The sequence below is a fragment of the Sciurus carolinensis genome, chromosome 8 (assembly GCF_902686445.1).
Source record: "Sciurus carolinensis chromosome 8, mSciCar1.2, whole genome shotgun sequence".
NCBI classification, from domain to species: Eukaryota; Metazoa; Chordata; class Mammalia; order Rodentia; family Sciuridae; genus Sciurus; species Sciurus carolinensis.
The window spans coordinates 20,223,700-20,237,510 of NC_062220.1; the positions used below are offsets into that span (position 1 = coordinate 20,223,700).

General features: G+C 41.3%; 2 pseudogenes; both read right to left on the reverse strand.

Annotated features, from left to right (window-relative positions):
* Nucleotides 1-6,693: 6,693 nt before the first annotated feature.
* On the reverse strand, nt 6,694-7,704 carry LOC124991270 (telomere attrition and p53 response 1 protein-like; annotated as a pseudogene).
* Nucleotides 7,705-10,180: 2,476 nt separating this feature from the next.
* LOC124991271 (protein tyrosine phosphatase type IVA 1-like) lies at nt 10,181-11,077 on the reverse strand (annotated as a pseudogene).
* Nucleotides 11,078-13,811: the final 2,734 nt, after the last annotated feature.

The following is a 13,811-nucleotide window of genomic DNA, read 5'->3' on the forward strand; positions in this document are numbered from 1 at the left end:
ACTGCTGAGGTCTTGCTACGTTACTGAGACTGGCCTTGAACCTCCTGCCCCTAGGATTATAGGTATGCCACTGCACCCAGCCGGTTATTGGTGTTTTAAGATGTGCCCCCAAAGATATAATTAATTGGGCAAATGGTTGCTGGGCCTTACTCAGGGATAGAGGAAAGCACCAAGCCCCTGAGCGGTTGGGATCAGGTCGTGTGGGGGACCTAGAGTTCCACCTATGTAGGCTACCCCTCCAACCTGGTGGCCTTTGACTTGAACCCCTCTCCTGGTGTCTGCCCATCCTGGTGTTCATTTCCCCTGCTGGGGTAGCACATCCCATCTTACCCAAGTTAAACTGCCAGCTTTAGGTCACCCCCTGATAAAAAAGAACAGACTCTTAACAGATTCATCAAATCAGCTGACTAATCCCAACCCGTATTTCTCCAGGTAAGAGTTGACTTTAAGACACTTTGGAAACCTCAGAGGCAATCACCAGTAAGAGGTGGTGTTTTTTTGTATTGATTGATTGATGGCAGAGCTGGGTATGTAAGGGCTTTATTACTGAAATACACTCCTGGGGCTAGAAGTTTTTAAATCAATTGCCTGCCTTCTAGATCCCTGCTTAAGATAAGGTGAAACAATGTAGAAGTTCACCCAGGAGCGTGAGAAAAAGGCAAGCTGGCACCACCTTCCCTTTCTGCTTTGCTGCAGAAACCAGTCTAACGACCGTCCCTGTGAAGGAGCATTGCCTATAGTGGAGAGGAGGCCCGAAACAAGGGCAGGGAGAACAGCTGGTTCTGCATTTTGAAACTTCAGCAGGAGTATTTTCTGCAGTCAGTGGCTCAGGCTCAGGTGGAAGCTCATTGCTGGTTGATGTTGGAACGTGGGCTGAGAGGAGCGGCAGAAAGAGTTCAGTGGGATCAGCTTCAATTCATGCAAGGGAGCAGATGGCCATGAGAGGGTCTGTGGATCAAGGTGGTGCTACTTTGCCAGTGGAGATTCCCTTTTATTTCTGGAACCAAATTCCCACACCTTCCTGGGCAGGTTCAACCCCAGCCTGAAGACATAGGTGAACTTGTTATGAGGAATGAAGCAATCTTCCAGGGGGCCAAGTTGGTAGAATATACAGAATGATAGAGCTGCCCCATCTTTGAGGAGCTTTGCCCTTGTATAGTTGCTGACATAACATGCATTTGTGAAATAGTTGGGGTTTCACCCAAATAACACTGCAGCCAGAGTAGAATTATTTACAATAATTAAAAAAAATGAAACTACATTTTATTAGGTCACACAGGCACGTAAGACATGCACTGGAAAATCTCTGCACGTTGTTTGCATGGACTTTTTCAATGTAATTTGTCAACACATTATATCCTTTGTGTTGATAAAATTCCACAGTTTCAATGGAATGTTCTTGCTGTCTTCTATGGAAGAAGCCAGTGTGAGTTATTGTGGGCTCATTGGTGGTCCCCTGCCGTGGTGTGGGTAATGGGGGCAGAGTGCCCAGCAAGCATAGGCACAATCAGGGTTGGGTCCAACCCAGGAAGGTTTTTCTATAGGGCCTCTCTTTAGGGATCCATGGTGCTCTAGGATCCAGCCCCCAACCCCCTACACACCAACTCATCTTTTGTTTGTTTTTTTGGTACAAGGAATCAAACCCAGAGACACTGAACCACTGAGCCAAATCCCAGTCCTGTTTTATTTTTTACTTTGAGAGAAAGTCTTGTTAAGTTGCTTAGGGCCTCACTAAGTTGCTGAGACTGGCTTTGACCTTACAATCCTCCTGCCTCAGCCACCCAAGCTGCTGGTAATACAGGTGTGCATCACCATACCAGGCTTCTCTCTGTTTCTTGAATGCTTTCTCTAACAGCTTCCAGGCAAGACAGTCTTTGCATCCTGGGAACAACAGTGGAAGCAGCTGATGGCTTCTTGGGTCCCTTCCAGGTGAACATCTCAGTATAACCTGAGGTAGTGCCAGAGTTTTCTACACGTGTCTAGAACAGCACCTGGTCTTAAGTAAGTTCTCAGTAATGATGGCGAATGAGTGAAGAGCTTTTCTTATAGTCACTGTTAAGATTCCCTAGGGTGGAAATCCATATATTTCAGACCTAGGGCAGCAGTTCTATTCTGCTACCGGTCTATGTAATTAAAATGGTGGCCAAGGTTTCTATAACTACAGACTATTAATTGCAGTTCTACATTTTGTAATCCATCACTGTAGAATCATTTAACTGATCAACCTTCCTTTCCTCAGTCTATAAAATGCCTACCTTGTAAAAGAGAGGTGGGAGGGGTGGGGGGGAGGGAAAAAATAACAGAATGAATCAAACATCATTATGTAAATGTATGAATATGCAAATGGTATGCTGTTACTCCATGTACAAGCAGAAACAACATGTGTCCCATTTGTTTACAATAAAAATTTTTTTAAAAAAAGCCTACCTTGTGATGGTCATGAGCATTAAACTCATAAATACGGAACCCCATCCAAGGCCTCGTACATGGCATTCAAAACATGCTGGCCATTATTGCTCATGTTGTTAATATCGTCATTATAATCAAATGCTGACAACAGAAGCAACACCAGGTCCAGGGTTGAGCTCTGCTTGACCTCACAAGCAGGAGGGAGAGCTCCTGCTAAACTCATCAGTGAGCAGCATGCTATGAGCTTTTGCATCCTACCTCGAGGATTTGATTTCATGACCAGAGGAGCAAGCCATGAAGGAAGTGCTATACATGATCTTATAAGAATTATTTGTTTCATACAAATAATAGGTAGAATCAGAATGTAAGGGACAAAGACTATAGAAGTTCATCTGATCTAGTGTTTCTCTAATCCAGTATTTTCAAGTTTGTTTGTTTTTTAATCAGTCACTCAACTGGATTTTTTTTTTAATTAGGGCTTAATGGTTATACATAGTAGTGGGTTCATCCCAACACACTCATACATGCTTAGAAGTAGTTTTCAGTTGATGATACCCCTTCAAGTTTATATTTGGCAGCACACACCTTTCTTGAAATGAAATCCTACATGGACCCTCAATGCGCAAACCTCAGATGAAGGCAGAGCTGCTGTGGTATAAGCAGGGAAGAATCTGGGGAACAAGTCAGTCAGCTTTCCTTCTCACAATCCCCCATACATAACGGCCCTGGAACAGTTTCAAAGTCTTGGGATGCAAGGCTAGTTTTTGTTTGTTTTTAATGAACATTTATAAACATTTTATACAGTTGCTGGTATTCAAGAATTCTGGATGTTTTGACTAGGTAGACCTGGACTGAGGTTTCTCATGAGACCTGTAGTCAAAATCTAGGACTGCAATTGTCCAAAAGCTTAAATATGGCAGAGAATCTGATTCCAAGTGGCACACTCAGTCACAGGGAAGCCAATACTGGAACTGGCAGGAGGCCTTAGTTCTTCACAACATAGACCTTTTCCTAAAGCTACTGTAGTGTTCACAGTATACAGTGGTCCAATGTAGCACAAAGTGAAAACCACAGTGACCCATTATCTAACCTCAGAAGTCAAACAGCATTATTTCCACAACGGTCAGTCCTATGTACTGGGGTTACCTTGGACACTAGCTACCATGATTTGCAACCTGAGAACTACATATTGTTTAGAAGGCATTTCAGAAGTATCTATATGCATGAACATGGTATTTCAAAAGAATATATATTCTTTGAGAACATCATGCTAAGCAAAATAAGCCAAACTCCGTCAAGGGTTGTATGTTTTCTCTCATATGTAAAAAGAAGGAAGAACAAAGGAAACAGGTGGATCTCATGAAAGTAAAAGGGAGACCAGTAAAGGAGAAAGACCAGGGTAAGGGAGGAGGTAGGAAAAAGGGATGTACAGAGAGAGGAAACTGACCAAATTATATTGTTATAGTGTGTGCAAGTATGAATATGTAACAACAGATCCCACTATTATGTAATACACCAAGAAAAAAATATATATCTATTTTTATCTAGGTGGTGCATGCCTGTAAACCCAGCAACTTGGGAGACTGAAGCAGAAAGATTTCATGTTCAAGGCTAACCTGGGCAATTTAGCAAGACCCTGTCTCAAAGTAAAAATTAAAAAGGGGTGGAGATGTAACTCAGTGGTAATGCATGGCTGGGTTCAGTACCCAGTACCAAATATATATATGGAATATACAAAAACTTTGAGGATTAGAAGGAGAAGTAACCTACCAAAGCTTATATAGTACCTAGCAATTTAGTGGTAGAATGACATTCCATTAGAATGAAAAGCAAAGTAACCACAAGACTTTTACTACTAGGTGATAAAGGTAAACATGGACAGTGATAGATCCTGCTGGTAACGTGAACTCAATCTTATGTGATGAGAACGTACTCAACCTTTACGATCTTCCTTCCTAAAGTCAAAACTCTGGTCTAATCATGAGGAAAACATCCACAAATAGCCATGGAAGGGTATTCTGACAAATACATGACCAGAATTCCTCAAAACTGGTAAGGGAGCTGGGGATACAGCTCATAGCTCAGTCAGTAGAGTGCTCGCCTAGGATGCACAGGGCCCTGGGTTCAATCCCCAGCACCGCCAAAAAAAAAAAAAAAAAAAGCAAGCAAAGTCTAAGAGCTGTCACAACAAAGAATGGCCTCAGGAGACATGATGACTATGTAATGTGTATGGGAACCTGGGATGGAAACAGGACATCGGGTATAAAAAACAGCAGTCTGTGGGAGGCTGAGGAGGATTGCAGGAGGATTGCAACTTGGTGAGATTCTGTTTCAAAATAAAAAGGGTATAGGTCAGTTGTAGAGTGTACTGGGTTCAATCCCCAGTACGGGGGCGGGTGGTGGAAAAAAACAGCAACAAAACTAAGGCAATCTGAATAAATCACTAGAGTTAATAGATAATAGTTCACTAATACTGGTTCACTGATGACGCCAAATGTTCCAGAGCAACATCAGATGTTAATAACAGGAAAATAGGTGTGGGGTACATGGGAACTTGCTATATCTCTATAACTCTATAGCTCTCTGCTTCCTGGCTGTCATGAACTGAGCTGCCTTCCTCCATCTCTCCCTACCCACATGATATTCAGCAGAGCATCTCTGGTGGAGAGGAATGGAGTTAGTGGGCCATGAACTGAACTTCTGAAACTGTGCTATGTGAATATTCTTATTTCAGGAAAAGTCATGATATGAAAAAATGAGAACATAAAGAACAGATCTTTAGGAGGGCATACCAAGCACATTTATGCATTGCAGCCAAGTTGATCTATGGACATGGAGTGATGGTCTGAAGGGATCCATCCATGAATGTAAAGGCATCAAAGGAACAAATGAGTTTGTGTGTCCTCCAGGGATATTGAGGAGGGGCTTCCTGCTCTCCATGGCCAAACTCGCTTTTAGTAGAAGAGATTTGGTCAGTGAGAACACTCAGCAGCTTTTTAAATACTAGTTGGACAGAGAAAGAACTAGAGTGAGGAGATCTCTTAAATATAACCAATTTCCTCCACCTCCATACCACCCATGGTGAATTTTATAGTATCCCCCACAATTCATGTCCACCTAGAACCTGTGAGTGTAAGCTTATCTTGTAGATAGAATCAAATAAAAATGAGGTGATAGTGCACTAATATGGACCCTGATCCAACACAACTAGTATGTTTATAAGAAGAGGGTAATTTGGACATAGAGAAACCCAGGGAAAACACTATGTAACAATGGAGGCAGAGATTAGAGGAATGTGTCTACAAGAATCGTTGGCTACCACCAGAGGCTAGGAGAGAGGCCTGGAACAGATTTCCCTCAGAGTCTTAGAAAGAACTAACCCCAGTGCAACCTGCTTTTAGACTTCTGGTCTCCAAAACTTCAGAGAACAAACTCCCCTTGTTTAAAAACAAAACAAAATATAAGACACTCAAAGATTATTAGTCTACTTTAAAGATACTCACATGTTCCTTAGTTTAAGCAGACAAAATAATTAGCAAGGGTATAGAATTGACTAGCATCATCAATAATCTTGTTCTTGGAGGACACATTTCTAAGCATATGTAGGACATTCCTGAAAATCAATGATATGATAGGCCAAAGTGCTGGCCTCAATGAATTTCAACAAATCGCCATTATATGGATCATATTTTTTTTTTAACTTAACAACCTGATTTATTTATCTTCCCAGAAGAATTCATCTCTAGTGTTCTCACTGGGGACAGTCATAATTAGATGCTAGAGAAGCTAATAATAAAAGCCATTTATAAGGGCTCACAATGTGCTATTACTTCGAAAGGCAAGTTACATCCTCCCAAGAAATCTATGAGGTAGTACATTTATTAGGATCAAGCTCAGATATAAGTAACAAAACACAAAATGGTAGTGGCCTAAATAAGGTACAAGTTGACTTTGCTGTGACATAAAAACCTGGTACTAGGTGATCTGGTGCTGGTGTGGTGGATCCAGGTATCAGGGAAAGGACTTCCTTCTGCCTCCTTGATCCACTGTGGATACATGCCATTCTTCATTCCTAAAGTGACATCACGCTCCAGATGGTGGCTCTGTCTCCAGCCATTATGCCTGCAACCCAACAGAGCCATATCTGCAACTCCCTCGGGGATTGCTTCACAAGAGCCAAGATGCAGGGTCAGCGAGGTGTCCGTCAGCTGACCAGTGGATAGATGTACATACTTATGGGATACATGTACACGGAGTACTGTTCAGCCAGAAAGAGGAATGAAGTCATGTCATCTGCAGGAAAATGGATGAAGTGGAGGACATCCTAGAACTTCCTTTTATGGCAACCACTATGGAATTCACTTGTCTTAAACAGTGAACAAGGGAAGATGGCCTCGTGTTGCCTTTGCAATAATAGTATATGTTAAGGATCCAGTGGCTTTCAAGCAGCATGGTGGGTGTGAGAATGTTTGCAGTTTCCATCATTCTGTTGCATTTATGGGTTGGTGAGTCTGTAATGACATCGCCACACTGGGCTGAGGTACGCCTTCCAGTTCCACCATTGTCCAAGTGGAGTGCCATTTCTTCTGACATGAAAGTGTTCAAATCGACATCATGGAGTCCATTTCTCCTTCGCCTAGCATTGATCCACTGCTTACACGTGTAGGAGAGCCTGGGGTACTCGGGTGCACGCTTAGACTAGCCATTGCACCACTAAGACCGTGCAGAGCTGTGGCTTCCCCGAAGGGTTGCACATCAATCTACAGATGAGCTAGTTTCCCTTGAAGTAGCTCGGTTAGGGGACACTGCAGTCAGTCTTGGGGCAGCTCTAGAGCTTCGTGGTGGAGGACCCTTTCCACACAGGAAGCTGATCAAATCTTCTCTAGGAATAGTTCTTCTGCCTTTTTTAACCCGAGCCAGCACATCCTTATTGCGTCGCTGATAGACAATCTGAATTCCAATATCAAAACTTCGCTGATGGGTATCCACGCTTTCTTTGTAGAGGTTGGTGACCGCGGCCGCTGCGTTTCGGAAGGGGACCCAGAGAGAAAGTCCTGGCTGCTGACACACTGGGTCTAGAGCTGGGCCACGGCGGTGCCGAGTTCTGGAAGAGGTGCCACAGCTTCTGCTGCTGGTGCTCGGGCCGCGCGGCGGCCGCCGCCGCCTCCTGCAGCTCAGGGGACAGCGGCTCGTCCTGCTCGGCCTCGGCCAGGCACTGCCGCTCCCACTTGGAGAACCAGTGCTCGGCCGGTGCTCCTGGATCTCCGCCTCGTCCTCCTCCTTCCGCTCCTCCATCCTCCGCGGCCTCCCGCGGCCTCGTCGCCGCCGCCGCGACCCGCTCAGGAGCCTCGTCGTCGAGCGGCCCGGCGGCTCCTCGCGGCGACCCAGGCCTCCTGCACCCAGACGGCCGGCGACCCCGCCCTGCGGCCCCGCGCAGCCCAGACGACCCCCGCCCCGGGCCTCCCCGCCGCCGGGCCCGCGCCCGCCCGCAGCGCCCTCCTACCGCCCGGATCATACTTTTTGATCACAATTATAAAATTATGAAACAATGAAAAATTAACTAGAAACTGTCCCTTAACATCTGGATATTTTGAAACAGATAACCAACTAAAAGATTGAAAAAGTAAAAATAACAGCAGACACTACAGATGGCACTTGTTAATTAATGTCCCGAACACTGCTTTAAGAATTTAAATCCTCTCCAACCCTCTAACATTGGTACTTTGATGGATGAAACCACTGTGGTCCACTCAGGATAAACCTCCTGCCTGAGCTCATACAACTAGAAAGTGGTGCAGCTGGGATTTCCACTTGGCTAATGGGTTCCGAAGTCCATAATCCAATTTTGTTAGGCTGTTTCCTAATATAAAGTGAAAAAACACATGCAGAGTGACAAAGGCAAAACCTGTCCAAACTTTTGTGATGTAGCCAAAGCAGTAGTTACAGTCTTACAACCATAAAAAAAAAAAAAAAAAAAAAAAAAAAGTTGAATAACTACTTAAAATCTTTTCACACATAAAATAACATACTAAGACGACCATACAGGAGAATTGTATATAACATTTCAGGTACAAACTGCCAATCTCACACAAACTCTTCCAGGAAACAAGATAGGAGAGAATGTTTTCAAACTCATATTATGCAATGGCACGACTTAGATACTAAAATCAGACTAGGACAGTTCAAGAAAGGAAAATTATAGGCCAATCTCACCAAACAGCACACATGCCAACATCCCAAACAAAATAGAATTAACCACATTCAATAATAAATAAAAACTGGTCAATGTGATGTTATCTCAGGAATGCATTGTTGATTTACTATTAGGAAATAATGCAATACACCACATGAATAAATTATATACATATTACAATGGATAAATAGTTGATAAAGCTAAGTTTTTTTTCATGATAACATCTGGCAAACAAGGAAAAGAAGAAAATTTCTTTGTTTTTTTGCATTTTATTATTTATTCAAATGTTTAAGCTCTCACACTAAGTTTTTACAAGCTAACAAATTACTAAAAAATTTACTAACAAATTATTTCTTCCACAGAACTATAACCACACATTCCCAGACAGTACAAATATGTGGTTGAACTAATTTGAATACACATCACCATTTTATTGATTACATAATCACACAAAATTATCAAGTATCCAAATATTAAGTTACACAGTTCAAAAGGCACTTAAAATATTAGATGTCTGCTCAATTCATTAGCAGAAACATTCTTCTTCTTCTTCTTCTTCTTCTGCAAGAGGTTGGGAAGAAAAGGAAGAATATACTTCAAACAAAAAGTAAGTTGATAAACAACTTCTGATAATCATGGAAAAATTTGTAAGAATTTCAGAAATTTTATAATTAAGAATTGTTTTAGCTACAATAACATACATGTGTACCTTCAAAAAAATATTTACGAAATTAAAAAGCATATTCTACAGGTTCTGCATAAGACAATGGCAACATTTTACTAAAAATATTTAATAGCCCCCTCCCATTTTTTTCAGACTCTCCTTGTTAAGTTGCACCTCGGAGTGCAAACATTAACTATAAGGCTTTTTTCTGTCTGGAGATATTAAAGACATATGTGCTTCCGTAGTAATTTATATTTCCCAAATGGAGGTTTCCCATAACAGCAAAAAATAAGACTTATAGATAGACATTAAATAATCACCATAAGACTTGGTAAAAATTAACAACAAAGAACAAAACAAAACAAAACAAAAACCACCCAAAACCAGTGGTAAAAAGCAAAACTGATGAATACTGGTATGAACATAGGAGATGTAAATAAACATCAAATAAGCAGACAAATGACCATATAGGTCTTGCAATGTTAGAAATGACTGAAAGAAAAAAATCACATAAGGCCCTGCAATTTTGGATTTGTATGATACTAAAAATATATAAGTATTGTGCTGAGTATTTTGGCACCTAATCTTTCTAAATTTCTTATATAAGATTCTGGCATGGAAATAGATGTAAAGACAGTAACTCAATATCACATGATTTCAGGAGAGGTCAATTGGTACAAATGATAAGCACCTTTTAAATACTGAACAGAAAGAATCTTTTGCTAAGCATCCAAACATGTTGAACATAACCCCAAAACATAGAGGTTGAAATTCTGTCAAGCTTGTGGCCTGAGAAGACTGGTTTCCTGTACTCCCTTGGAAGCTTTATCAGACTTATTTACCACCCAAAATGTTGGCTAATATGTACCACGTATTAGGTCTAAAGTTTCACTCCAAGGCAATAGCATCAGGTGCTATTTTGAGTTTTGTTGGATGCAACAGTTGTTTCTGTGATCACTGGAGTCTTTGAAACACAGCTGCATTTTAGGATGATAATTTATATAAACACAAAAGTTGCGTGCTATTAAAAGCTCCATGCTGCTTTCCTCTTATGAATTGTACTACATCTTCATATTTCATTCCACCTTCAATGAATGCGAGGGCAACAAGCACTGGAGTTCTCCCGAGGCCTACAACACCATGGGCAGCAATTCAACAACTCGGTGCTTACAAAACTTAATTTTTACAAGACTTACAGTCATGAAGAGTTTGGTTAGATGGTGGTGTACAAGAACATGGATGCTGTACAACCAGAAGAATGGGAAGTCGTACTTCATATATATATATATATATGTCAAAATACATTCTACGGTCATGTATAAAAAGAAAATTTTTAAAAAATTTAAAATTTTTTAAATAAAAAAAACATGGCAGGGCTGGGATTGTGGCTCAGTGGTTAGAGCATTTGCATAGCATGTGTGAGGCACTGGGTTCAATCCTCAGCACCAAATAAAAATAAATAAAGGGGCCTGGGGTTGTGGCAGAGCACTTGCCGAGCATGTGTGGGGCACTGGGTTTGATTGATTCTCAGCACCACATTAAAAAAAAAAAAAAAAAAAAAAAGAACCAAAAATAAATAAAGGTATTGTGTTCATCTACAACTTAACAAATTTTTTAAAAACATGAATGCCTTTTTTCTCCACAATAATGTCATAGGTTGCCTCACATGCTCTTACTATTGTGGCAACACCATACTTCTTAATTTCCTCTATAAATTTGTTTGAGGTTGTATCTGTCGGATTGTGTGTCTTAAGGAATCTCATGTTTTTGTATGTGACTTCCACAGGAGCAGGGTGGTTCATTCAAACCATAATAATTTAGCTAAAAAATTCAATAGGGTTATGAAAGAATTTTAAAAAGTTGAACACAGAAATGATGCAACATACTCCACTTGATATTCTCAGAGTTTTGAGTATGAAGTTGGGAGGAATGGGAAATGAGATGAACCACCAATAAGAAACAGCAATTCTTCAATCCAGGAACACTGAGGCAATAAAAAGGAAGTCTGTCTGTCCGAGTCAGAACTCTTATAAAATGCTCTGTGGATTTCAATCCAACACCTCTATGTCCAGGTTGACCACTCTTATGGGGGCTTCTTGGTGGAGTTGTAATGAATTTCTTATTCACTTGTCTGCATAGAGGTCTTGCTGTGCTTGGCAGTAATCGTCACTGCCCTTCAGAAACTCCATAAATGTGTGACTGAGAATACCACAGAACTGAGGAACGTGTCTACTCATTGAAGACTGTGGCCTAATCATATGGCTGGACCCCAGGCAGTGGCCATGCATCAGGCTACCATGCAGTGAAGGAAGAAAAGTTCTTTAACCTGGTTAAAGGCATCTACGTAGGTATTGACATAAATCTATCATGGCGTGTTCTCCAATTGTGCAACCATAGCCATGTGCTCCCACAAGAATGAATCGAGAAAACAGAACACCAAGGGAGAAAACTAGTCACATAAAGATTATGCAGTAAAATTCTATTTATATGAAGTTTAAAACTAGGCAAACTGAATAGCATATTTTAAGGATACAATCATAGTTCATAAAATTGTTCAGAAGAACAAGAGAATGATTTATTTAACATCTAAGGGTGGGAGTTTTGCTGCCAGGGAGGTACTTAAAGCAGACTTTAAAGTTACTGCTTATTTCTTCACTTGGGTTTTGAGAACATGTGTGTTTATTTTATTGTAAATCTTTTAACTGATGTGCAGAAATTTTATATACTCTTAAGTATATATATATTACACAATAAAAATGTTTTCTGCATAAATTATCTAATTTCCTTAACAATCCTTTGAAATTTATGACCTGTGATTTTCTCTCTCTCTTTCTTTTTGGGCAGTGCTAGGGATTGAACCCAGGGCCTTGCATATGCTAGGCAAGTGCTCTACCACTGAGCCACATCCCAAACTCTCATTAGTCCTACTTTACAGATGAAGTTAAAGAAAAATTCATTGATATCCCAAATATCTCATAGCTAATCAATAGTTCCTCCTGATGCTGTGACCTCTCTACTAAATTGCATTGAAGCTAATTGTTGTAACTATTTCTGTTGTCTTAACTCACGACAAAAAGAAATTCAAGTGGTCAATTGCATTTTATTGAACAAAAAGAAGGTGGGGAAAGGAAGACCTTTTAATACACTGCCCTTTAAAAATAATCTCTTTTACTCTCCTTGGTTTTCTAGGTATGCTATCCATTCACTCATGGTAAACAAAAATTTCCAGGCTCACAAGCTAGGAATAATTTCAGTGGTATGAGGAAGTAAGAGAGGTTGTTAGAGATGAAACAACAGATTTTGAATTATCAGCTCCCCAACCTTGTAGATAACTGGGAACCAAGGAAGGGAAGACCAGCCTTGGGGCTCAAGATTGGAGTCAGATAAGTTTTAATGGGATCAAAAGGGATCAGACAATGGGTCACTGACCTCAGGAGACAGGCTCCTTGGCTCAGCCCAGGGGAAGGTACCAGGCCACCATGTGGGAGGATGGGAATGGACTGGGTAGGCCCAGCAGAGGAAGGCGGTAACTTACTCCCACTTTGCCTAAGTTTGCTAAGTGAACTTTTGCCCAAGTTCACTTGGCAAAAAAAAAAAGCCTGCGCAGAGGCTTCCAGGCTTGTATCCTGGCACCAAGGAGAATTGTATGGCCTGAATCAGCAGATTTGGACTGGCGCTTCAGCCCTGGTGGGGTTCCCAGAGATTATATGGTCCCCGCTTTCATGGTGCAAGATGGGTTAAGTGACTGCCAAGACCACCCATATGGTTTTGGCTGCACACCCAGGACTAGAACTGAATCTGTGGCTATTTACCCAGTGTTTTTTCCCTATGGTTCACCTATGCTGGTGTCCCTGTAGTCTGAACACATCATTTGTGGGTGTTCAGGTTTTTTCTTGTCCTCCCTAGCTGCTTGCAACCAGGGTAAATTCCTTCTTAGCTGCTTCGTTTGTTGGAATTGTGCATACAGTTTCATTTGTAAAAAGGGTTCCGATCCTTAATAAAAGTTTAAGAAACTTTAAAACGTTTCCATGTAGAAGAAAGTTGGATGTCTTAGGTTCTCTCTGCGCATTTCCCATATTTTAATGCCATTCAGTAGGAATTCTCCGAGACCTAGTTACATGCCCAACTTTGCAGCACACGCTCAGGATCATTTGAAAAGAGACTACTCCATTCCCCAAAGAGGGCCGATCTACAAATGATCCCTCTCGCAGCTACTTGGTAGTGCCAGAATCAGTTTTATAAATGGTGCCTTGGCTTGCCTATTTCACACACAATGTTCCTGGCATCCTATTCAATTACATCTCATTTCCTGGAAGTCCTTGGAGAGGTAGAGTAGGGACAGGATGATGAAACTTGGTGCCTACAGTGTTTTACCCTTCTGCTGTATCACAGAAGAGACTTCTTTCTGTGTATGCATGCCTAGCTGTAATTCAAATCCTTTGCAGATTATTTCATTCAGGGTAACATGAGACCATAATGGCTTCATGTGGAGGTAGGTTTGGGGAGGGCAGACAGGGATTCTCAGGTCTAGAGTTCCTGAGTTAG